Source organism: Rhineura floridana, chromosome 1, assembly GCF_030035675.1.
Source record: "Rhineura floridana isolate rRhiFlo1 chromosome 1, rRhiFlo1.hap2, whole genome shotgun sequence".
Lineage (NCBI taxonomy): Eukaryota > Metazoa > Chordata > Lepidosauria > Squamata > Rhineuridae > Rhineura > Rhineura floridana.
The window spans coordinates 135,675,036-135,700,782 of record NC_084480.1 but is presented as its reverse complement, the minus strand read 5'-3'; the positions used below and the strand labels follow the sequence as shown (position 1 = coordinate 135,700,782).

The window sequence follows — 25,747 nt, the reverse complement described above, 5'->3', positions numbered from 1 at the left end:
ATGTGGAACTCAAAGTGCTTAACTTTGGTTATTGTTTCTCCAGGGTACACAGTCAAGAACATACTGCCTACCTAGGTGTAATATTATCTGAGATTTCTGCATAAGTTGATCAATACTGACTGAGGCAAGCTCAGTGTCTTCACATTTCAACAGATCCCTTTTTGTTTATTCTCTCTATTACAAAGTCCTTTCAGAAGGAATCTATCATTTCAATAGTCCACAAGTGTAACATTCTTTCATTTACATGATTGGCCAATTTAGGCTGAAGATGTAGAATTCTTACGTTGGGATGACAGGAAAAGATTTACCCATAATACATTTTTTCTCTAAATGTTAACTACACTTTGGAAAGATTATCGTGTCCTAAAGCATCTTGATCAAAAATTTCATCTCAAAAAGTTTTAACAATCTTGGACTGCAATCCCAAGTGCTCTTGAAATGGAAATGAACTGCCTTCAAGTCGATCCCGACTTATGGCGACCCTATGAATAGGGTTTTCATGGTAAGCAGTACTCAGAGGGGGTTTACCATTGCCTCCCTCTGAGGCGGAGAGGCAGTGACTGGCCCAAAGTCACCCAGTGAGCTTCATGGCTGTGTTGGGATTTGAACCCTGGTCTCCCAGGTCATACTTCCAAGTTTACATGCTGTTGGTTTGGTTCTTCTTCTTCTTCTTCTTCTTCTTCTTCAGGGCGTATGCCTAAGAATATTTTAAGGGCAACTTCCTTTTCTTCCCCCCCTCCAAACATAAGACACTTTGGGCTGTTTCACATGTTACAAAATGCATGTATTATATGATTCTGACCCTGTTACTGTCTTGAGTGTCACTACATTGTTCTTAATGTTGCAGTTTTTCACATGACATTTGCTTTATTTTGGATTATGAACTACTTTAAAGGCATAGTGGTAGAAATGTTTTAATCAGGAGTGGGAAACCTTTTTTGGCCCAAAGGCCACATTACCTTTTGCGAAACCTTCTAGGGGCTGCATGCCAGCAAAGGGCGGGGCCAGAGAAAAAAAGTAGGTGGAGCAATGCATGGGACTCTTACCTATGTACAGCAGGCTACATTCCAGCTGTACAAAAGTCAGAGGTTGCCTCTGGGCTCCTGCTGGGAGGAAGGGCAGGATATAAATCAAATAATAAATAAATAAATAGAGGTGTCTACACAATCACAATCTTCTTCTTCCTCCTCCATCCTGGCAATCAAGAAGCATTATCACAGTTCAAGAATATATTCCAGCCAGGCAAAAGCACTCAAGGAGCGTACATAACAGAGCCAGTGGGGAAGTGGGCTGGGAAGGGGGATGTCCTGGGGAGAGCCCTTGGGTCTGAAATGAAGCCAAAACAGGATCACAGAGAAGTGAAACAGAAGTATGAGCATGTTTGCTGAAGCACAAAGATATCTTACACACACACACCCAAATCTAAGGAGGGAACCCCCTCCTAAAACAACTGAGCTTGCTAGGGAATGTTGACTGGCTGACGGAAAAGAAAGCCTGGGGGTGGGGGAATGATGAAAAGTGGAACGCCCTGCTTGAAGGGAACGGCTGGCTGGAACCCTGAAAGGAAGGCTCCTGTTAAGGATAAGTAACTGGAACATTTAGGGTGCTTCCAGACTGTCACTATTTTTGGGTGGCATTCAATCACATAGTGGCAGATTTGGGTTGCACAATTATAGCTGACTGGGGAGACTTGTGCAATAAACCCACTTCCCCAGAAAAAGATCGGACAAGGAAAATGCACTGGATAGCATGGGATAACACTTGCTTTGATGCAACATCATCTTACCTCCCTGCAAACAAATCAGAATTAATGCTCTTTGAATAGCCAATGCTATCTAATCACCATCCAAACAAATCAGGATGAATGCTCAATAAACAAGTTATCTGGAAGAGCCCTCAGCTGCAGGTCCCACTTGTTCTCTTTCCAGTAGATGGATATGGAAGCTTTGGGATACTCAAAAGCAGGACATGAATGTGATGATAATCCTTGTGGTTTGTACATAACATAACATCCAGTCTTTGGAGGCCAATGCTCTCTCTGTGATACATTCAGGTATCATGACTAAATAGCCATTGATACACCTATCCTACATGAATTTGCCTAACCCAGGCATTAAACTCAAATGGATTAGAAAGCCAAACTCCTTGCCTAGCGGATGTCCAGAGGCTGTGTAAATAAAATTCAATTTGCAGTTGTCAGTTTTCTAGGTTGAAGGACAGCAGTAATAGGATCAGCTGTGAATTTCTAACAGACCCTTTGACAGCCTATCCCAAGGTGCAACTCTTCTGCCTTGCATCATTTCTTCACCAGAAGCCCCTGCAGCTCCCAGTTTGCCCTCCAAAATTTTGGCAAATTGCAACTTCCATATCCTGCTCCACTCAAAACGCGCTGCAACCTGTGCTCTTATACTCTCTGTACTCTTTGACAGTTGTGCTACTGCTGATTTAAGGGGAATGGCGGGAGAGCCTGATGCTGATTTATGCAGTATCAGCTGTTGCTGAATCAGCTTCCTCCTGCTGCTAAGGGCATCTGCTTCTTAGCTGTCAAGACAATGCAGGTGTGTGTGTGGAGCATGGTAGGGGAGCCACAGGCTATGTTAGATGCCCTGAAGGGCTCACCTGGTAAGACCCCCAGACCTTTGCCTTGGCAGATCTGTTCTAATCGGTCTAACAAGTCACCAGTTTGTTTTGCTGGATCCCATGGTAATTATAAATTGTGTAAAGGTGCCTTTTTTCCCTTTGTCTTGAGCAGACTGCACCCCAGTGGCCAATGCCATGCTCCCAATGTAAACATGTCTTTTGGCTCCCCCCCCCCGCCTACAAAAGCTATGCATTTGGTGTGAGCGTTCACTGCAGGGCAAGGTTAAGAAACTTGCAGCCCTCTGGATGTTGCCGAGTTCCAGTTCCCATCAGCCCCAGCCAGTATGGTCAGTTGTAGTGCCAAAGCATCTGGGTTTCCTATCCATGCCACATGGCCAAGGGCAGTCTTCACCAACCTGGTGCCTTCCAGGCCCAGACAGCACAGTGCTGGCTGGGAACGATAAGAGTTGGAAGCCAAAATATCTGGAGGGCACGAGGTTGGCAAAGGAATGTATGGCCACTGGGAGGCATCCCTATGGATATGTTGGTGGCAGGAGGTGTGGCCAGCAGGCAAATCTCAATCCCCACCAATTTGCCAGATGTATTAAAGGAGCATTGGATACATACCCTTTGGATGACCATGTGTTCTACTATTAGAAGGAAAGGGTGGGGGGAGAACTGAGTATCAAGGCCAACTCTAAAGCAAACACTTACTAGCCCCCACACAGAAAATTGTACTTGTCCCATTTGCCCACACATACCAGTGTGAAATGTCTGTGACGCTTTCACGGTATGAAAAGGGTGGGGCGGGAGAAGAACCAACTCCAGTTTGTCGAAATGTTCTCGCCTGCTTGCCTGCAAGCTGCTCTCACTTGCCACTGATCTAGACACCCTGTTCACATTCATTCTTATTTGCAAGTCCCTTCTGGGCAAGGTGCGCAAGGTGCGCAAGGTGCAATGTTGCAAGGTGCAAAGCGACTGTTAAAGAAAGGAGTTCTGTGTCAAGGATTTACCCTGGCAATCTCACCACCTGATGCTGAGCAGCAGCAGCAAGTAATAATACTGTTGCTGGGTCAACTTTTCATAAATAAGACACATCATGGAGTGCCCTTGCCAATTCAATGGAGTTCTGGGCAGCATGAGGAGTTAAGAGGCATCCATTATTATGCTGCATGGCGCTGTGATGGTCTGGAAAGATGAATCAGCACTTTCAAAGAAAGGATTGCCCTTAAGCTATGTGGCTTTCTTAGGGAGGACAATAATGACTGTTGAACAGTCATTATTGTGCTACCTAAGACAATCTATACATTATGCAAGCTGGGTTACCAGGAAGACAAAACCCTTGTGGTCATTTTGATGGAAATGAGGTCAGCTAGGAAAGCATCTCCAGGAAGATTGGGCACACACCTGTTTTTAAAGATTACAGGATTGATGAGGCTCAGGCTTTCCATGCTTGACGTGAAGTTCCAGGCTTCCTTCTGCACTGCAGCTCTTGTTTTGCAAGAAGCTGTGGCTGACAGGAAAAGTCAGGATTCATTATGAAAAGACAAAGAGACACATTATCTGCTGGAGTGCTGAAGGTACGTCAAAGACTTTTTGCAAAGTCCTGGCGTTCCTTTCACGAGAAGGGATGATTTATAGAAAATTGCTGCCAGAGCACATGCACAGCCTGGCAGTAGCAAAGACAGGTCCCCTCCCTTCCCCAAGGCTCTTTCATCAGCATCTTAGGAGGTGTCCGCTTCGTTTGTCTGTGTGAAACCGTGAGAGTCGATATAATTTTTTCCTGCCCCCCCCAAGTGATTTTCTCAACCAGCAGCATTACTTCTCTCTCTCCCCCCCGAAATTCTTCTGTCTCCTGTTTGAACAGCACTCATTGCAAATTCTGTTTTTGCACTCAGGGCTTAGGGTAGATCAGCAGCAGCAGCAACAATAGTAATAACACAGGCCCACCCACACTTACATGCATGTAAGATACTATAACATTTGAACATACCCAAACCCTGCCTTCATCATTTGAAGCTCTTCTCAAGATGTACCCTCTGAGAGGGGGTGCCAAAGGAGAGGGCCTTTTTGATTGTGCCCTCTTGTTACACCAATGAGGTCTGCCTGGCACCAGTATTAACATCCTTTCAGAGCCAGGCTAAGTTGTGTTGTTTTTATGTGCATTCAAGTTGACTATGACTTATGGCGACCCTATGAATCAGTGACCTCCAACAGCATTTGTCATGAGCCACCCTGTTCAGATCTTGTAAGTTCAGGTCTGTGGCTTCCTTTATGGAATCAATCCATCTCTTGTTTGACCTTCCACTTTTTCTACTCCCTTCTGTTTTTCCCAGCATTATTGTCTTTTCTAGTGAATCATGTCTTCTCATTATGTGTCCAAAGTATGATAACCTCACTTTCATCATTTTAGCTTCTAATGGTAGTAGTTCTGGTTTAATTTGTTCTAACACCCAATTATTTGTCTTTTTCGCAGTCCATGGTATGCGCAAAGCTCTCCTCCAACACCACATTTCAAAGGAGCTGATTTTTCTCTTATCTGCTTTTTTCACTGTCCAACTTTCACATCCATACATAGAAATTGGGAATACCATGGTCTGAATGATTCTGACTTTAGTGTTCAGTGATACATCTTTGCATTTGAGGACCTTCTCTAGTTCTCTCATAGCTGCCCTCCCCAGTCCTAGCCTTCTTCTGATTTCTTGATTTCGATCTACACTGGCTTCCAGTTGTCTTCCGGGCCCAATTCAAGGTGTTGGTATTAACCTTTAAATCCCTATATGGTCTCGGCCCAGTTTATCTAAAGGAGCGCCTTCAACGCCACCAATAATGCCGCCCGACAAGATCAGCCACACAGGGCCTTCTCTCAATCCCACCGACAAAAACAGCTAGATTGGCGGGAACTAGAGAGAGGGCATTCTCAGTGGCGGCCCCCACCCTTTGGAACTCCCTCCCACAAGATCTACGGCACACCTCTTCCCTAAATGTATTTCGTAAAGCCTTAAAGACCTGGCTCTTTCAACAGGCCTTTGGGATTTCCGGGGAGGGTTAACTTTTATGACTGAAATGCCTCTTACCCTGCACTAATATTGTTGTTGCTGCTGTATTGTTTATATATTGTATTAATGTATTTTATCACATTGTGTTTTAACTGTTTACATGTACGTTGCCTAGAGTGGCCATCGGCCAGATAGGCGACACATAAATTAAATTTTATTATTATTATTATTATTATTATTGACTGTTGTCCCCATTTGGGTTAATGACTGTACCAAGGTATTAATAATCCTTGACAAGTTCAATGTCCTCATTGTCAACTTTAACATTGCATAAATCTTCTGTTGACATTACTTTAGTCTTCTTGACGTTCAGCTGTAGTCCTGCTTTTGTGCTTTCTTCTTTAACTTTCATCAGCATTCATTTTAAATCATTACTGGTTTCTGCTAGTAGTATGGTGGACTGCATTCAAATGACTTATGGGGACCCTACAAATAGGGTTTTCATGATAAGCGGTATTCAGAGGGGGTTTACCATTGCTGTCCTCTGAGGCTGAGAGGCAGTGACTGGCCCAAGGTCAATCAGTGAGTTTCATGGCTGTGTGGGGATTCAAACCCTGGTCTCCCAGGTTGTAGTCCAGCACCTTAACCACTACACCACACTGGCTCTCACAGTAGTATGGTATCATCTGCATATCTTAAATTATTGTTATCTCTCCCTCCAATTTTCACACCTCCTTCTTCTTGGTCCAATCCTGCTTTTCATATGATATGTTCTGTGTATAGATTAAATAAATAAGGTGATAAAATACACCTCTGTCTCACACCCTTTCCGATGAGGAACCAATCAGTTTCTCCATATTCTGTCCTTACAGTAGCCTCTTGTCCAAAGTATAGGTTGCGCATCAGGACAATCAGATGCTGTGGCACCCCCATTTCTTTTAAAGCATTCCATAGTTTTTCATGCTCTACACAGTCAAAGGCTTTGCTGAAATCTATAAAGCACAGGGTGATTTTCTTCTGAAATTCCTTGCTCCGTTCCATTATCCAACATATAAATAATATAATAATAATAATATATTTAATTTGTTTGTCGCCTATCTGGCAATTAGCCACTCTAGGCGACGTACATTAAAATGAGATAAAATACAACAATATCGAATGCAGTCATATTAATAACAGTAGAGAAAAATATTGGACAGTAACAGCATAGGATAGATGGTAAAATCATGAAGATTTACCCTTCCCAAGGACATCAAAGGCCTGTTGGAAAAGCCACATCTTCAGGGCCTTGCGGAATACCTCTAGGGAAGGGGCATGTCGAAGATCACATGGGAGGGAGTTCCAGAGAGTGGGGGCCACCACAGAGAAGGCTCTCTCCCTAGTACCCACCAACCTAGCTGTTTTGGTTGGCGGGATTGCGAGAAGGCCTTGAGTGGGTGATATAGTTGGGCGGCATAATTGGTGGCGGTGGAGGTGCTCTTTCAGGTAAGCTGGGCCGAAACCGTACAGTGTTTTAAAGGTTAATACCAACACCTTGAATCGGGCCCGGAAAATAACCGGCAGCCAGTGTAGATCACATAGTACTGGCGTAATGTGGTCTCGGCGGCGGCTGTTGGTAAGTAAGCGCGCCGCTGCATTCTGTACAAGTTGTAATTTCCGGGTCGTTTTCAAGGGTAACCCCACGTAGAGCGCATTACAGTAGTCTAATCGAGAGGTGACCAGGGCATGCACCACAAGTGGGAGCTGTTGAATAGGGAGGTAGGGTTGCAGCCTACGTATAAGGTGTAATTGATACCAAGCTGCCCGGCTCACAGCCGAAATCTGAGCCTCCATGGACAGCCTGGAATCAAGAACAACCCCGAGGCTGCGGACCTGGTCCTGTAGGGGCAACTTCACTCTATCAAACACCAGGTCAACATCTCCTAACCCTCCCTTGTCTCCCACAAGTAGTACCTCGGTCTTATCAGGGTTCAACTTCAACCTGTTCCTGCCCATCCATCCACTCACGTATTCCAGGCACTTGGACATGGTCTCCACAGCCCTCTCCGGTGAAGATTTAAATGAGAGATAGAGCTGAGTGTCATCCGCATATTGGTGACACTGCAGCCCAAGTCTCCTGATGATCTCTCCCAGTGGCTTTACATAGATGTTAAATAGCATGGGTGAGAGGATAGAACCCTGTGGCACACCACAATTGAGAGGCCAAGGGTCTGAAACCTCATCACCCAATGCTACCTGTTGGCGCCTATCAGAGAGAAAGGAGTGGAACCACTGTAAAACTGTGCCTCCCAATCCCATACTCTCCAGGCGATCTAACAGGATACAGTGGTCTACGGTATCAAAAGCTGCTGAGAGATCCAGGAGGACAAGGAAGGTGAATTCTCCCCTATCCAGTGCCCTCCTCATATCATCGACCAGAGCGACCAAGGCTCTTTCAGTTCCATGTCCAGTCCTGAAACCCGATTGGTATGGATCTAGATAATCCGTTTCCTCCAAGTGTGCCTGCAACTGATTTGCCACCACCCTCTCTTTTTTTTTTTTCAATAATTTTTATTCAGATTTTCATAAAACATACAAGACAAAATCATAAAACATTCAAAGACAAAAAACAAAATCAAAAATAGTTAAACAAAAAGAAAAAAAGAAAAAAAAAAAACAAAAAAAAAAATAAAGAGTAAAATATTGACTTCCCATTTGTCAAAGATCAAATCAGTTATAAGTCTATAATATATAACAATCCTGTCTCTTAAGTCATATTATAAAATCACTTTCCTCCAGTAGTTATCTTACTTAATCATCAAATCTCATAAACATTACTTTATTCTTTCCACAAAAAGTCAAAGAGAGGTTTCAATTCTTTAAGAAATATATCTATCAATTTTTTTTCCAGATAAGCATATCGATTAATCCATCTCATTACTAATTATGATAATCTCATTGTCATAACCATAGTCAAAATAAACATTTCAATTAATCCATCACATCAGAATCTGTTAGGTTCAGTAATTTCAGTAGCCATTGTTCTATTATCCCTATTAGTTCCATTTTCCATCTTCCATCTTCAGTAGTCTTGTTAAGTCCAGTAATTTCAGTATCCAATCTTCCATTATCAGTATTCCATAATAATCTTGCTGTCAAAGCCATAGTCATATAGTAAGAGTCTGATGGGAATTACCTCTATCCCAAATATTTTCTTGCCATCCATTCTGAATAGGTTGCTGAAATACTGCTGTAAAATCATATCTCTGTTCTTTTTTTCAAAATACACTGGGTCATCTCTTGAAAGTTTTTCCATTGTCACATGGCTGCAGTTAATTCCATAGATTTTCTCTATATTGGGCTCCATCACATCATTCCAGTCCAGAAGATTATCCATGCCATTGATAACTTTATCTCTAGAATCTTCATTAATTTCTTCAGAGATAACATTGAGTTCCAAACAATAGATTTTATTTCTAAAGTCCATAGACTCCAAATCTTGTTCCTGTTCCACGTTTGTTCCAATCTCCGGGATCTCCTCTTTCACAGGGACCCCTATTCCAGTCTCCAGGGTCTCCTCTCTCACAGGGACCCCTGTTCCAGTCTCCAGGGTCTCCTCTCTCACAAGGACCCCTATGTCTTTAATCTCCTGTGTCTCCAAACAATAGATTTTGTTTCTAAAGTCCATAGACTCCAAATCTTTTTCCTGTTCCACGTTTGTTCCAATCTCCGGGGTCTCCTCTCTCACAGGGACCCCTTCCAGGGTCACCTCTCTCACAGGGACCCCTATATCTTTAATCTCCTGCTTCATTTTACTCAATTCAATTTTCAGCTCCTTACAACCCTGTCGCAGGTTTTGTTTCGTTATCTCAATCTCATCCATTATTTTCTGAAACATAGTTATTTCCAGCTTCTCAGCCACTTTCTTAATTGCCATTTTAAAAGAAAAATATAGGAAAACCACTTCTTATTTCAGCAACAATTGGGTTAATACTCCAAACTTGGTGACATCACAGTATAAACAGAGCAGACAGCCTTATCTCTCCATGCTTAAGTAAACAAAATGCAGTTCCCAGGATCGAAACAATTAATGGCGGTCGTCAGGAAACAGATTCGTCAAAATAAAATAGACCAAAAAGAGAGTAGTCTCAGACAATATAATATTCTTCAAAATAAAAATCTGGAATAGAAATCCCTCTTCTGTGTATATCTTTAGAATGCAAATCCAGGACAGCTTTTTGCAACAAAAACAGAGATAAGCTATTAATTAGTGAGTAGCAGAGAGAAGTTATGGCTCCCCAGTGAGATGTCAAAAACCGATCAATCTGGCAAATCTCTTTTAAACAGCAACAATTTAAGTCAAGTAAAAGAAAAATATAGAAAGAAGGGTGCTTGCCTGTTAGTGCGTTCTCTCTTAGAAGATAAGATGAACGTTCGCTTTATCAGATAGAGCTTGTTGTTGAAAATCCGTCCCACCTTCGTCGGCTGGACCTCGTCCCATAAATTAATGAGATCTGGTCGTCCCAACAAAAATAGGCTTTGAGGTTAATCTCTTCGTTTCTCCCTACCCGGGAGAAGTTTAATCAGTCAAAAAAAAAAAAAATCTGACTGATATATCTGAATAAGCTTCTTTTGAGGCAGGAGCCCGTCTCAAAAGCAGGCACAGGCTAAGTCACCCTTCCCGGAAGTCCGCCACCACCCTCTCAATGACCTTGCCCAGGAATGGTAAGTTCGAGATTGGGCGAAAGTTGGTTAGAATCTGGGAATCCAAGGAGGACTTCTTTAAGATGGGTTTAATAATAGCCTCCTTGAGGGCTAGTGGCATAACACCCTCTTGCAGGGATGCATTAACCATTGCCTTGATCCCCTCACCCAATCTCTCTTTGCAGCTCATAAGGAGCCACGATGGGCAAGGGTCATTTAGACAAGTGGTAGGCCTTACAGATGAGAGCACCTTGTCCACATCCTCAGAAGGAAGAGGCCGAAATCGATCCCATTTGACCGGTTTGCAGCTGGTCAACTCTAGCTCACTCACTGTATCCACGGCGCACGGAATTGAGCTCCTCAGGTGTTCGATTTTATCAGCAAAGTGCTTTGCTAATTTGTCACAGGAGGCCTTAGACTGTTCCAAGGGTTCCTGAGCAACTGGACCGACCAGGCTTCGGACCACTTGGAACAACTTCCTGGGACAGCACTCTGCTGATGCAATGGAGGCAGCAAAGAATTCCCTGTTTGCTGCCCTCACCGCCACTTGATAGGCAGCTATTGCTGCTCTAACTTGTGTCCGAGCATCTTTGGAGTGAGACTTCTGCCACTGGCGCTCAAGTCGTCTCACCTCCTGTCTCAAAGTACGCAACCGTGGTGTGTACCATGGTGATACTTGAGTTCTGTTCAGGGGGAGAGGACATTTCGGAGCCACTTGGTCTAACGCCCCGGCGATCCTCTCGTTCCACTCCATATGTTTGCAATATGATCTCTGGTGCCTCTTCCCTTTCTAAATCCAGCTTGGATGTCTGGCATTTCTCGCTCCATATATGGTAAGAGCCTTTGTTGTAGAATCTTGAGCATTACTTTACTTGCATGAGATATTAAGGCAATAGTTTGATAATTACTGCATTCCATAGGATCCCCTTTCTTTGGAATTGGGATGGATATTGAATGCTTCCAGTCTGTGGGCCATTTTTTAGTTTTCCATATTTCTTGACAGATTTTTGTCAAAATTTGGACAGATTCATTCTCAGTAGCTTGTAGCAACTCTATTGGTATGATATCTGTTCCTGGTGATTTGTTTCTTCCGAGTATTTTAAGAGCAGCTTTCACCTCACATTCTAAAATTTCTGGTTCTTCATTATACGGTTCCTCCGTGAATGAATCTGTCAGCCTGGCATCTCTTTTGTAGAGTTCTTCAGTGTATTGCTTCCATCTTCCTTTTCTTTCATCTCGGTCAGTCAGTGTGTTCCCCTGTTGATTATTCAACATCCCTACTCGGTTTGGATTTCCCTTTAATTTCTCTAATCTTTTGGAACAGGGCTCTTGTTCTACCTTTTTTGTTGTCCTCTTCTATTTCCATACAATATTGTAATAGTTATCTTTGTATTGTTGCATTTAGGGTTCTGACCATGTTTCTATCTCTTTTTGCTTTTGCTTTCCTTCTCTCTTTAACCATTTTAAGAGTATCTTTAGTCATCCATTGAGGTCTTTCTTTTTAAGTAGAGGTATTGTCTTTTTGCATTCTTCCCTGATAATGTCCCTGACTTCACTCCATAGTTTTTCTGGTTCTCTGTCAACTAAGTTTAAAGTCTCAAACCTGTTCCTTATTTCATCTTTATATTCATCTGTTTATGTTTATCTGAAGGAGCGCCTCCAGCATCACCAAGTATGCCGCCTGACGAGATTAGCCACACAAGACCTTCTCTCGGTCCCACCAGTTAAGATAGCGAGGCTGGTACGGACCAGAGAGAGGGCATTTTCGATTGCGGCCCCTGCCCTCTGGAATTCCCTTCCTTTTGATCTTCGCCATGCCCCTTCCCTGATAGGTTTCCGCCGGGCCTTGAAGACCCGGCTGTTCAGGCAGGCCTATGGGATCTCTGGGGTAGGCTGCTTTTAATATTGGTACATTAATTACTGTTTTGGTTTTCATTGGTTTTATTGTATTTTACTATGTAAATGTACATCGCCTAGAGTGACCGTTAATTCGGCCAGATAGGCGACTCAAAAATAAAATTTTATTATTATTATCTGGGATGTTATTTAAATTGTATTTTGGCATTATGATTGCTTTGTTGTTCTTCTTTGGCTTTACTCTGATCTTCGATAGGACCAGTTCATGATCTGTACCGCAGTCTGCTCCTGGTCTTGTTTTCGGAGAAAGTATGGAACTTCTCCATCTTCTGCTATCAATTATATAATCAATTTGATTCCCATATTGACCATTTGGTGATGTCCATATGTACAGTCATCTTTCTGGTTGCTCCAAATATGTGTTCGCAAGAAACAAATTATTGGCTTCACAGAATTCAATACGTTTTTCTCCTGCTTCATTTCTGTCTCCTAAGCCCCATTTCCCCACAATTCCTAGTTCTTCTTTGTTCCCTACTCTTACATTCCAGTCTCCCATGATTATCAGCACATCTTGTTTTGGTGTGTGATCAATTTCTTCCTGTACTTCTGTGTAAAATCTCACCAATTCCTCTTCTTCTGCATTTGCTGTTGGAGCATAGACTTGGATGATGGTTATGTTAATAGGTTTCCCATTTAATCTCATTGATACCACTCACTCAGACCTTGCATTGTAGCTCCTAATTGCTTTTGCTACATCTATTACACTATTAAAACAATCCCATTTCTTCTTAATTTCTCATTTCATGCATATTTTGTAGTTGCCTGATTGAAAATGTCCCATTCCCGTCCATTTTAATTCACTCACGCTATTATAATGTTGATACGTTCCATTTCTTGCATGACAATTTCTAACTTTCCCTGGTTCATGCTTCTCACATTCCATGTTCCTATTGTGTGTGTCGTACAACTCCGGATTCTCCTTTCGCATCTGTGCGCATCAGCCTCTGGGCTTCCTTTTGTCTTTGACCCAGCTGCATCATTAGTCACAATGCTACTCGTACTTGTTCTTTGTTCTTCCCCAGTAGCTTGGTGAGTGCCTTCTGACCTGGGGTCTCATCTTCCAGCACTATCTCCTGTTGCATTTTGGATACTCTGTTCATAGGGTTTTTGTGGTAAGAGACATTCAGAAGTGGTTTACCATTGCCTTCCTCTGAGTCTGGATGCATCTTAGTCTGGTATCACAGCTTTGACCATTCCGCTTTTGGTGTTCCTGCTAGGAGTCTAGCCTCTTGGTCTAGACTCCTGACGGCATTGCTCTCAGCTTCTTCAACACTCTCAAACCCCTCAGCACGTTAGGGTGTGCATCCTGGAGGGGAACCAGGTTAAGACATACCTCTTTCCCCAGGCTTTTGAAGGATTTTGCTTTTGGGGAGTGGGGTATTGTTTTATTGATAAACTTGATGGTTGTTTTTTAATTGTGTATGTAAGTTGCTTAGAGACATTTTGTAATAGGCAACAAATAAATCAGATAAATAATGGTGACAATGATGTCTATTCAGAAGAACATCCCACTTCATTCATTTGAATTTACCCGTAGGTATGTATTTTCTATTCAAAAGTATGCCCCTTTAAGTTCAATGCGAATTACATTCAGATCAGTGGGAGTAGGGCTGCCACCTTAAGCACTTTTGCTCAATTTATTTGGTGTCAGTGGAAGAGATTTGAGCACATGATTAACTCTTCCACTGGGTCTTCAGTGAATCTTAAAGTGATTCACTTTGATTAGATTATACCCAAATGCAAAAGGCCTTTGTGTTACTTGTCACCTTACTAGAAATGTCTTTATTTGTTTATCTGTTATTTCAAAGCATTTCTAAACCACTTAATATTTTAAAAAACCTCTAAGCGGTCGGCACTATGTATAATATAACAACAATATCCATTAAAACAAAAATACAGCCTAAAATCAATAAAACAGTATAAAAACATAAAAGCATATAAAAGCAAATAAAACAGATTCAGGAGATTTGTACACTAAAACAGGCTCCAATCTTATTGGTCAGGGAAAGCCTGGGTGAAAAGATACATCTTTATAAGACATCTGAAGCAACTTATGGCTGCTCCTTTACATATGTCGCAGCCAGATTGCTGATGGGAGCACATGGCTGACAATTTGTGACACCACTTTTAAAGCATCTGCAGTGGTTGCCTGTCCGCTACTGAGCCAGGTTCAAGGTCCATATATTAATTCACAAAGCCCTGAACAACTTAGGTCCAGGATATCTTAGGAACCGACTGAACCCTTATATTCCAGCTTGATCACTGAGATCATCTGCAGGAGCGGCTTTGGTTGTCCCTGAGTTGGCGAGGCTGATTTAATATCAACACAAAATCGAGCCTTAAGTGTCATCAGCCCAGTTCTCTGGAATGCTCTTCCAACAGAAATTCAGCAGGCACCTTCGATTTTAACTTTTAAACTCCTGCTGAAATCCTTTCTTTTCCGCCAGGCTTATGCAGACAATTAAGATGCTTTTTTTGTTGCAAAAGTTAACCTTTGTTTTTATTTTGTTATTGTTTTTTATTCTATCGTTGTTGTTTTTGAGAGCCAGTGTGGTGCAGTGTTTAGAGTGTTGGACTACAACCTGGGAGACCAGGATTCGAATCTCTACATAACCATGAAGCTCACTAGATGACCTTGGGCTAGTCACTGCCTCTCAGCCTCCAAGGAAGGTAATGGTAAACCACCTCTGAATACCGCTTACCATGAAAACCCTATTCATACAGTTGTCATAAGTCAGAATCGACTTGAAAGCAGAATCAGACAATCTCTGAAGTAACCTGATCCTGAGTTTTTTAGGAGTTTATACGTTAATAGCAAGATATTGAACATGGCCCAATAGCTGACTGGCAGCCAGTGTAGTTCCCACAGCACAGGTGTAATATATGAGCATCTACACTACCAAAAAAAAAAAAAGGTAATCAAAATAATGTAATGGGAGAACACACTGATAACCATTACTGTCTTTTAACAGGACATGAATCCCACTGATTTTAAAACAACTGAGTTGCATCACCCACACCGTAAGTTTAAAGGACATTTTCAAAGCACATTGCTTCCCTAAAGAATCCTGGGAGCAGTTCACCCCTCTCAGAACTACAGTTCACTGTATCCTTAACAAACTACAGTTCCCACAATTCGTTGAGGAAAGCCATGAGCTTTAGATCTACTTTAAATGTTTAGTGTTTCTGTGTAATTAATTTATGAATGGAGAACAACATCAGGGATATCATGGGAAAATGCGGGTAAATTTGCTATCTTACTCTTACGTATTTGATCAACATCTTTCTCCTCTTGCCAGTTCCTCATTTGTCCTTTGATTCCTTGACTTAGGGCAACAATTAGTTTCTAAAGCTTGAGTTGAATCATTTTCCATGTCTAAATTAAATCCTAATATCTTAAGAAGATCTCCACTTTTTTTTTTTAACTCAAGGTTTCTCATTCCATAGAGAGGGTTTCTCCACCCAAAGGGCTGTTCAAAAGAAGCTTTTAAGGTTCTACTACCTCTCTGATCCAGAGAGACTAGTTTGAGGTCTAAAGAAACAGTCAAGAAGCTCCAATAGTGTCACGTCTTCCTATTCAAATTGCTTTTCCCTTCACTACAGTGTTTATTGATTTTTCAATGCTAACTTCATCTCCCCCCAGTACCAGATTAAAGTCTGGAAGGTATTAAATTTGGCATGGATGGTGATATGAAGAGAGGAAAGGGAAACACACACACACAGACACTTAAAAAAAAATCTCAGAAGGGGTTCAGAATGATTTCCTGGGAAAATAAAGACGCTGGGTTATAATAACTTCATCTTTGTTTCTTTCCTTGCCTTCAAGGTGATGGCACCGTATCATTTGGGAATCTTGATTGTTACTTTCCATAGCCTGTGCACAATCAGTCAGCCACCGAAGAGCAGTCAACGAGGAGCGAGGGAAGGAGGGGAGAAGGTGGCACCAAAGTTTTTTTTTTTTAAATAAAGTAGGATTCAGTGGTAGTCAAAACATTCCACAACGATTTTAAAGTAGAAGGAGCGTTTGCTCCTCAGCGCTGCAAGCTCCCTTCCTTTGTGTGTGTATGCATACATGTATGCTAGGGGAAGAAATCAAACGACAAAGAGTCTTTATTTCCGGGAGAAGACTTCAAAATACGTGCTAGAAATGGACAATTTGAGTCCTTTATCTCATTCTCCGCCCCCCCCACCTCAAATGCAAGCTAAAAGAGGAGGGGGGATTAAAATCAACCACATGGAAGATCTATGCCTTTAAAAAAACACTTTGCCACCTCCACTTCCATTTATGTCCTTTCACCCTTCTTTGGGGGGGGGGCGAATTAAGCCTCTCCCAGATGGACGTATCTCAGGGATCAGCTTAGGTGACAAGAAGGCGCATCCGTATGCAGGAAATTTGGGTGGCCCCGGCTTTTTTAGAACTTGCCACGCTCGGTGGAAAAGACTATGATGACCCCGCAGCGAGAGAGCTGCGGGCGAGAGGCTTCTCCCAGCACCTCCAAGGCTAACTAGAGCTGGAGGTTGGAGGCAACAGCTTGGGGCACTTGGGGAAACCTTCTCCAGGTCGTCCGCCTCAGGAAGCCTGGGAGCGCCTCAGAAATCATCCAAGAGGACTCAAGTTTGGAGGCACCTTCCCCCTTCCTTCATCTTCACCACCACCACCACCACCTCCATCAACATCTCCTCCTCCATCTCCACATATCTTTCTTTCCCCCTTCCCCCTCTTCTCCTGCCTCCCCTTTTCTCCTTCCCTCCTTTCTCCCCCCACCTCCACTTTGTTGTTGTTGTTAGAAAGCCTTCTTGCACCCCCTGGTGCTCTTGCGTTTTGTGTGGTAGGCAAGGAGATTGTCTTCTTTCTCTCGCTCCCTCTGGTTGCTCATTATTCAGAGAGAGACACACAGAGGGCTGAGTGAGAGAGAGAGACGGATATCTCAGGTCATCTGCAGCTGCAGCAAGCCAGTGAAGGAGGGAGAGAGAGGGAGAGGGGGGGAGAGGGGGAAAAAAAGCAGGGAAAAAGATGGCGATCCTCCATTGCTGAGACCTGGCAAGGAGCACATGAGACTAGCAAAAACAACTTCCACAACAATTGCGAGGAGAAGAGCGAGAGACAGGAGAGGAGTGTGAAAAGACCAGCACCAGCACCGGGACCTTCCTGTAAGTTCTTGCAATTAAAAACCCATCTCGGGTCTAGCAAATCGGAAAGAGCGAGCGAGGTCTCCTTTGGCTGTCCCACCACCTTTTCAAATATTAAGAAGAATAAAAAGGTCTAAAATCCAGAATCCATTCATTCAGTCAAGGCAGAGGAATTTCACACACACACACGCACAAGGTGGTGGTGGTAGAACTGGTGGTTTTGTTGAGAGAGAGAGAGAGAGGTCTCTGTCTCTTGTAATGGGGGAGGAGGAGAAGGTGGTGGTGGTGGTGGAGCTGGTGGGAGGAGGAGGAAGGCGGTTAATTAATTTTTTGTTGTTGCATTAAGGTGGTGTTGGTTGGGGAGTGAGAGATAAGTGAGAGGAGCGGAGCTCAGAAGCGTGTGGGGGCAGTTGGGGGTTTGGATGTGGGGAAGTGATTGGATCACAAACGGGGAAAAAAGCCAGCTCCGAGCTCTGGGCTGCTTCGACCCAGGCAATCCGGTGACCTCTCTCTCTTTCTTTGCTTTCTCTTTCTGTTCCTCCTTCACTCCTTGCAAATCTGGTCCCTCTCTCAAGCAGGTATATTGGACCTCCCCCCCCTCGACACACACACACAGAGGCGCCAAGGCTCCCGCCTTTCCTGAAGTTGAGATGGTGGGGGTCTCCCTTTGGCTGTGGTTTCTGAAAGGGTTGGCTTGGAAGAGGACAGCGGTTGAGCTGGAGAGAAGCCATTACACAGTTTTGCTCCTTCCTTTGAGAGACAGAGAGAGAAGGGAAGAAAGGAGAGTGAGAGAGAGAGAGAAGAGGGGGGTCAACAGAGAGCTTCACTTCTTGTTCAGTTCCCCTGGTGTCCATGGCTTTCTAGGGAATGAGAAGCAGCTGAGCTTCCCCCCCCATCTCCCTTCCCCCCTTCTTTATCTCCTTGTCCTCCATTTGCAAGCTGTCTGCTTTGGTTCCAGTCCAGACTCCAAAACACAAAGCTACTCCTCTTTTGCGCACACAGTCTCCAGGCTTCATCTTCTCTTCTCTTTCTGTTGAAGTAACCCTCTTTCTTCCCTTAGTTTTCTGCTTTTGCACAGGGTTGGGTGGGTAGGGGAGATCCTGCTGAAGATCCTAAGAGATCCTCAGTTTAGAAATGCTCTGTTCTGATGAGATTCTCAGCCATTTGCACCTAGAGAAAGTTTTCTCCTCTTGGTTTTGGAAGGACCTTCTAGTAGGGAGGAAAAGGTGGCAAGATATGGGGTTGCTTTCTGCTGTTGCTTTGTGTGCATGCCTGTTTGTCTCATGAAGCGACTTGCATGTCTAAGAGGAAGTGAATAGTTGGACAGAGGGCTGTGATCTGAGTCAGGTAAGCCATGTCATGTTCTCTAGCTCCACCAGAAAATGGAGGAGAGGGAGAGCAAGGGCAGGCTTTTCCACTAGACAAAGCTGAGATGGGAAGTGCTCATGCAATTATGGATGTTTCTCCATTTTTTTTGAAGCTTTGTTGGCAAAGCCTGGCTTGACAATTTTTTTCCTTCAGTGAGCAATGTTTTTTTGATGTCTTCTCTTTCTGACTCCAGGAAATGGACGGTTTGAGGAAGTTTTATTGATTCTTTTCATAGATTCTCCAGAGACAGAAAGACAGAGAGTGAGAGACCTATGCTCAAAAAGGACATGCTTTCCTTGCTTCTTTTATACTTTCATTTTGAAGCCAACCCCTTTTAGAACTTTTGGCCTTCAAGAGACTGATTCTGTTGACCAGAGACATGCTTTAATTTTTTAAAAAAGGAATGGTTAAGTATCTGATGAAGCTGACAATGTCAATGAAATCAATGCCAATCAAGCAAAAATTTGTGATAACCTTACAGTAGCTGTTCCAATTGATGGTATCCTCTGGAAGTGTTACAATTTTGGCAGATAATTTGGAGCTATGTGTCTGTTTTGATTTTTGATTTTTAAAAAAATGAATGGTGTCCTTATGAGTTCCTCTAAAATTCCGCAAGGCATCTTTAGGACTCTGTAATTCATGAAGGAATTTCTCTTGTGTTTTTAAAAACTGACTTTAAACTTCAATTTTGGAGCCCAGAAATGTTGGAGTTTCATTAGGATTATCATCATGATCCAGCCAGACCTCTGTACATTTGTTCCATTGATTTCAGTGGAAGAGTTATAGTGCAATCCTGTACATGCTTACTCAGAAGTATGTCCCATTGAGTTCAATGGAGCTTACACCTAGGCAAGTGTGTGTAGGATAGCAGCCTTCAGCATGCTTAACTCTTTCTCTTTGAAACCAGTGAGACTTATCTTAAAAAGCTGACATTTTGTCTGGAACATGAATTTTATTTTTAGATGTAATTATAGGAAGCTAATATTTCAACAATATGATGGCAATTCAGGAAAAACATGGTGTTTTTTTCTCTTTTTTTAACCTTTGGTTTCAACTTTTAATTTGGAATACTCTAGGGTCATCTAAAGTTGATGAAAGATTATATCTATAGTAATTATAGTGAGCAGGTTCATCAGTAGCTCCACCTTATCTTAACACTTTACTGTGTCTCAAATTCTCCAGAACAAATGACCATGAATATTAAGAGTTTCATTCTCGCTTTGAGGAGTTGGTAAATAGAGGATGAAATAAATGAAGGTGAGGTGGCCAAAACGTTTGAAATACCAAGAAGAGTTTGGGTTTCCAAAGTGAGGAGTCAAACTGAAAGAGCAAACTAAGTGATATAAATTTAGATATATATGTGTATAATCATGAGAAGATGTGGAAACTCCTACCTTGAACTATATGCAGCCAATGAGATGGTAATTTCTGAAAATGTTAAATTTTGGATGATAGAGCATAGTGATTTTAGTTTTGTTGCTGATGAAACACTACTCCTTTATTGTATTTTAAAAAAACTGGATAACACTTGATTTTAATAGTTAACATTTGGTTGTGGTTGCATATTTCTTTCTCGGGCTTCTGAGATATATGTCTAGATAGTAAACAGTGGAACAAAGCACAATGGCTCAGTGCAAGACATCACTTGTATAGTCTTTAATGATGTTGTGGTAGGCCCAATCCATTGCTTGCTGATGTCAGTGAATTCCTTTTTTATTTGTTTTAGTAAAAACTGAGTCAAACTACTAATGTTTGTTTTTTCTATGATGAATCTGTTCATAGACAATTTCTATTTATAAGAACTTGGTTTATCTGTTTTAACGGAAGATGGATGATGTCTCTCAGATTTTAAAGTAAAGATAGCTTAGACATAATTAAAAGTTTGCATTGTCCGCATACAGGACAATTGGTACGGGAAAGGTGATTGCCTTTTGCATGAAGACATATTTAAAATGCAGCTTAAAGATGGCTTAATCATAGTTGATGACAGATGTTATAAAGCAAACAAACAAGAAGGCCCCAGATTCTTCTTGCTAATAAAACGACTTGACTAAGGCAGCTTCTATCAAGCTGAGCAGTTAGTTCAACTTTGCAGGAACCAAGTGAACACTGCAATTGTACTTCTTTCTTAGAAAAGAAAAATGTTTAAGAGCTATTTTGCACATGTGTATATTATATAACCAGTTCAGTACTTGACGGTTCCTCTTAACTTAAACTGAATATATGAACTGTATCCATTGTGTTTGAAATGGTGTCAGGTGATGTGACATTTCACACATACAAGTCCTCACTTGATGTTGTAGCCATTGAGTGACAAACATGTGATGAACTTGTTTTGAGACCTTTGAGAAAATCACTCATATACCTATAATATAGTGGCCACGTATCTAATTTTTTCTTCAGCAGTGATAAGTTCATTCATTGTATTTTTTGTATTGCACTCTTTCTCTGTGGCTTATAGTGGAGCATGACAGTCAGAGAGACAAAAAGGAATTTTACCTTCTTCACAAGGAAACCAGAGATATTAGTCAATGAAAGATTATTATTCTATGCATATTCTATGCATGAATGTTCCATAAAGTGAAGAATTTGGTATGTATATAATGAGATGTTTGAAACAGAAACTAGGGGAAGAAAATATAGGTCTTTTGAAGATTTAGTTTTATATTCTAATAACAGTAGCAACAACCGCCAAAAGCACTCAGTGTGCATATATATGTAAGTTGCAAGATATTTTTTTCTGCTATGCTTTTTGGGTCATCACTGACCCAAAAGGATGTGAAATATGGAGAACTTCCCCCCATAATGTGACATGTAATACTCCATTTATTATTCTACAATAATGGTATGTATCATTCCATAGTTTCTTTAAACCTGCCATTATGGATGAGTTTGTTTGTAACTTGAGGATTTCATTATAGTGGGGGTCAGTTAGCCCTCAATAAAAGTGAGTGGGGAAAATGAAACACTGCATGTTCAGTGTAGTAGACATATACATGACCCCCAAAGTGATGGAAACAATATTTCGACAATAGCTAATTTGTACTGAAAATAGCTTTTAAGATAAGGAGGTGTTAAACATTTATTGTTGCTTGTTCAGATCTTTGGGTGGATTTTGAATTGCACGAAAAAGCATGAGTATCATTTAGACTCATAGGAACTAACTTTACTGACCCCAGATGCCATCTTTGATAGTTGCATTCCTGTGCTATAAGCAATAATTCATAATACAATTTCATAATTTTATATTGCCAAATAAAACTTTTGGGGTGTATGTGACCCCAGTGTCTGATTTGTGAAGTGGTTTTTAAAATCAAACAACTATCTCAACAATATAAAGAGACATGTTTCAATAGCAGTTGGTCAGACAGAATTTTATGGTGACAGTTAATGGTGGGAAAAAATGTAAATGTACTGCCTTCAAGTCGATTCTGACTTATGGTGACCCTATGAATAGAGTTTTCATGAGGCTGAGAGGCAGTGACTGGCCCAAGGTCACCCAGTGAGTTTCATGGCTGTGTGGGGATTTGAACCCTGGTCTCCTAGGTTGTAGTCCAACACCTTAACCACTACGCCACACTGGCTCTCTTAATGGTAGAAAGGAAGATGCATTTCACAAAAATAATTTTAGTGCTAGAAAGAAAGTACTGACGTCTTACAATAAACCAAATCTGAGTTTTGAGGAAGCTGTTCTTGAAATTTATATTCTTAATTGGTGGGGGTGGGGGAAGAGTGCAGGTAAGCAGGTGTTTGTGGATTATTTTCAATACAATATAGTGAAGATTGCAGTAAATGTTAAGATTCTTCTGCAACAGCTTTGTCTCTGTATTATAGATAATTTCTCAGATTAATCTGAAGAGCATAGGACTGTCATTTAAACTGTGAGAAAACACAATGAAATTTGTGGATATTGCTGAATATATATATGAAAAAAAGAAACCAGAAGCACAATGCTGGTTAACACTAATTGTTCAGGCTTGGAGGAAGTGGGTGGGAAGGTCTATCTATAGTTAGCTACGTTGTAACTAAGAGTTCACCAAACCTTAAGATGCTGCAAAGAGCAAACTGAAGACGTGGAGGATCCTTATCTTGCACTGACAAATCAAGAAAACCCTCCTTGATAGATATTGGTTGTATGAATTTTTTAAGGAAATGTTAATTTCTCTTTTGATCTACTGCTCCCTTCTCAGTAAGTATGATAACAACCATGGTTAGAAAGCTATTTTATTTGGACAGTTGCAGTAGTTTCCCTCCAGATTGGAAGGCTACCTTTATTGAAATTGGGCGGTGTAACAGGTTAATAGTGAATTGCACTAGATAATTCTAAGCTCTTGTGATGATTTCTACAAGAAAAGCAATGCATATTAAAACCACAAGGTACAGGTTAAATATTTCCCCAATGTTTGATTCCAGGAACAGGAGTTGTTATATTTTTGTATTCAAATTGGAGGTGTGTTTCACTAAAATAGAGACATATATGCCTTCTTAATGGGTAGGCATCCTCTTTGTAACTGTGGAATAGCACACAGTTAACCATAAACTCTAAGAATCCCAATCCTTTTTCGAAGATGGGACTATACTTTCTAGGGAATGGTATGTGCCTGGGATTCTCGTGTCACTTGTTAGTTGGAGTGTAAGCTGGATCAGGGAATCTTGGTGCATCCTTACTCCATCCCTGGAACAATGTCACTATCTATATATTGGCAAGCTGGGGTGGGGTAGGGGGGGAAATGTTAGAGGGGCCCTTCCTATTCCAAATGACACAAGGTGGTGGGCATCCAATACAGTGGCTTAATTTTTCAAGATCTATTTCAGCCCCTTCTGTTGCATCAAGTTTGGGTATCACTTGGACAAGCAAAAGAAACCCTTTATTTCATGCAATAAGTGATTATGAAATCATTGCCACCACAATACACTAGCTGAGGACTAGACCAGTTCTTGGAGTTTAATTCTTTTCAAGAAGAAGTAAAAGAAAGCCATGGTTCATGCAGCACACAAGTGCTGCAACTGACACAGTTTTGAAGAACTGCAAATATTTGGCACAGTCAATACTTATTGTTGTCTCCATATATAGACCATCATTGGATATGGTACAGTGAGTCTTGAAGCTCATGGTATATGATAGAACTCATTAAATTCATTACTACAAGAAGTTACAATAGCCACTAGCATAGATGACTTAAGAATATTTAAACAAGTTTATAGACCATAGACGTATGATTAGCTATTTTTAGAATTGTATATTTTATTAATGTAACCTGTTCTGGGACCTTGTGCTAAGGGCCAGGTAAGAAATAAATAAATTAAATAATATTACACATAACAGAGGAATGGACACCTCTGATTATCAGATGGTGGGTAGGATATGAGGGATGAGGCATCTCCATCAAGGCCTGCTTGTGGCTTTTCAGTGGCATCTGCCTGGATACTGTTGGGAACAGGCTGATGGACTCCTTGAGGCTATGGTCTGATCCAGGAAAGCAACTCTTAGGAGGTTTTTGTTGTTTTTGCATCAACACTTTTGCCCTTATATGTGAAGACTTTTCCTCTCTACAGACTTGTATTTGGGGGATAACATGAACTAACAATGTCACTGGGTGTTCTTATATTTAAAAAAAACTTCTGACTATTCTATGATCCTTTTGACATGAACAGAGCATGCAATTTAGGGAGAAGAAGCTGGGGTGAAAGTTAAAATCTGTAAAGCAGTTTATATTTCTCTCTTTTTGTTAATCCTTTAGAGCAGTGATGATAAATTCTTGAATGCAAAGGTGATAGCTGCTGCTGGGAGAGATATAGTTAACAATATAATAGATGAACTTCACCATGGCAGTTTTCCAGATGAGTTGACTGTTGAAAATAAAATGTTCCAGAAGAACTGGGAGAACAGGAAAGAAGTTAAAATAGCATGGTTTGTATGCCAGTGCTGAGAGAAGAAAGAGGGGGAAGACACAGAAGATAATTATCTTAAGTTCAACTAGCTTGTTGGTGGAAAGGAACAGAATTTCAGAGATGCATCTGAATTATTTCTTGACATCATCTGTTGGTGTTATCTCTGATGCATTCTTCTGCTTCCTTTTTTTCCCTCAAGAGAGTAAGAAAGTAGGAAATGGGAGAGCTTTGTTATAATTGACATTGCACTATGACAAATATACTTTAAAAATTGTCCTGCATGTTTTAAGTTGAACATGGTATGCCAAAACTTGGGTGTTTATAGCCTACATGTTGTGTTTGTTTTCAATTGAATCTATGTGCATCAAGTTGGTACTAAGCTTGGTCAATCTGTTGATCAGTCAAGTATGTCAAAGCAAGTCAAGTGATCACAGCATTGACTTATTAAAATAATAATAAAGGGCACAATTACACTCATTACTGCCTTCTAGAAGACTCTCTAGAGCACCATGCCTATTCATATGTAGGCCTGTCCAGTCCAAACAAATGCAGTGGACTGGCTGGTCAACCTGACTCTTGGACACTTACTACGGGTGCTTTTCTGATGATTACTAACTCATGAGAAAGAAGTAGACTGCATGGTGTAAATCAGGATGGGAGAGGACAGAATATCCTTTCAGGGAGAGTTACAAGGTAGGGTGTTCCTGCTGTAGTGTGTGTGTGTGTGAGAGAGAGAGAGAGAGAGAGAGAGAGAGAGACTGACTGACTGACTGACTGACTGACTGACTGACTCCTAAAGTGCTTTGGACCAAGGGGATTTCACTCTTGCCATTGCTATCAGATGACTCCATGAGGCAATTATAAAAGATAAGCTGCTGCTTACACAAAGGAGTAAATGACCTGATGGAATTATTCTACAGATAATAATAATTGTGATTGGTTGGTTGACTAGCATCTCAACCTAGCTATCAATGAAGATTGTTTAGGTAGTATTGAGACAATACTTTATTCCCATCCCCAAATATAGAATCATGATAATTTAATAACAAAAATCTGAACCCCATGACTAGATCCAGTTAACGTTACTTGTGACTTATGTCCTATTGAAATCTGTGGCACAATTTAGTCTTACACTTGTTGCTTTTAATGGGGCTTAAGTCATAATTATTTTTAGCCAG

The 25,747-nt window shown here is 41.4% G+C and overlaps 1 protein-coding gene across 7 annotated transcripts in view; it reads left to right on the top strand.

The window, feature by feature from the left end:
- Nucleotides 1-17,171: 17,171 nt before the first annotated feature.
- The window catches only part of ZNF462 (zinc finger protein 462), a 163,790-nt gene continuing 155,214 nt past the window's right edge, over nt 17,172-25,747 (top strand). For 5 of the 7 annotated variants that reach the window (XR_009763542.1, XM_061633019.1, XM_061633010.1 and 2 more), the window contains exon 1: nt 17,172-17,330. The gene's annotated coding sequence lies outside the window, so the exon portion shown is untranslated. Of the gene's footprint in view, nt 17,331-18,451; nt 18,657-19,859; nt 19,935-25,747 lie in introns of those variants that run through there. The other 2 variants (XM_061632997.1, XM_061632988.1) reach the window with 2 other exon arrangements.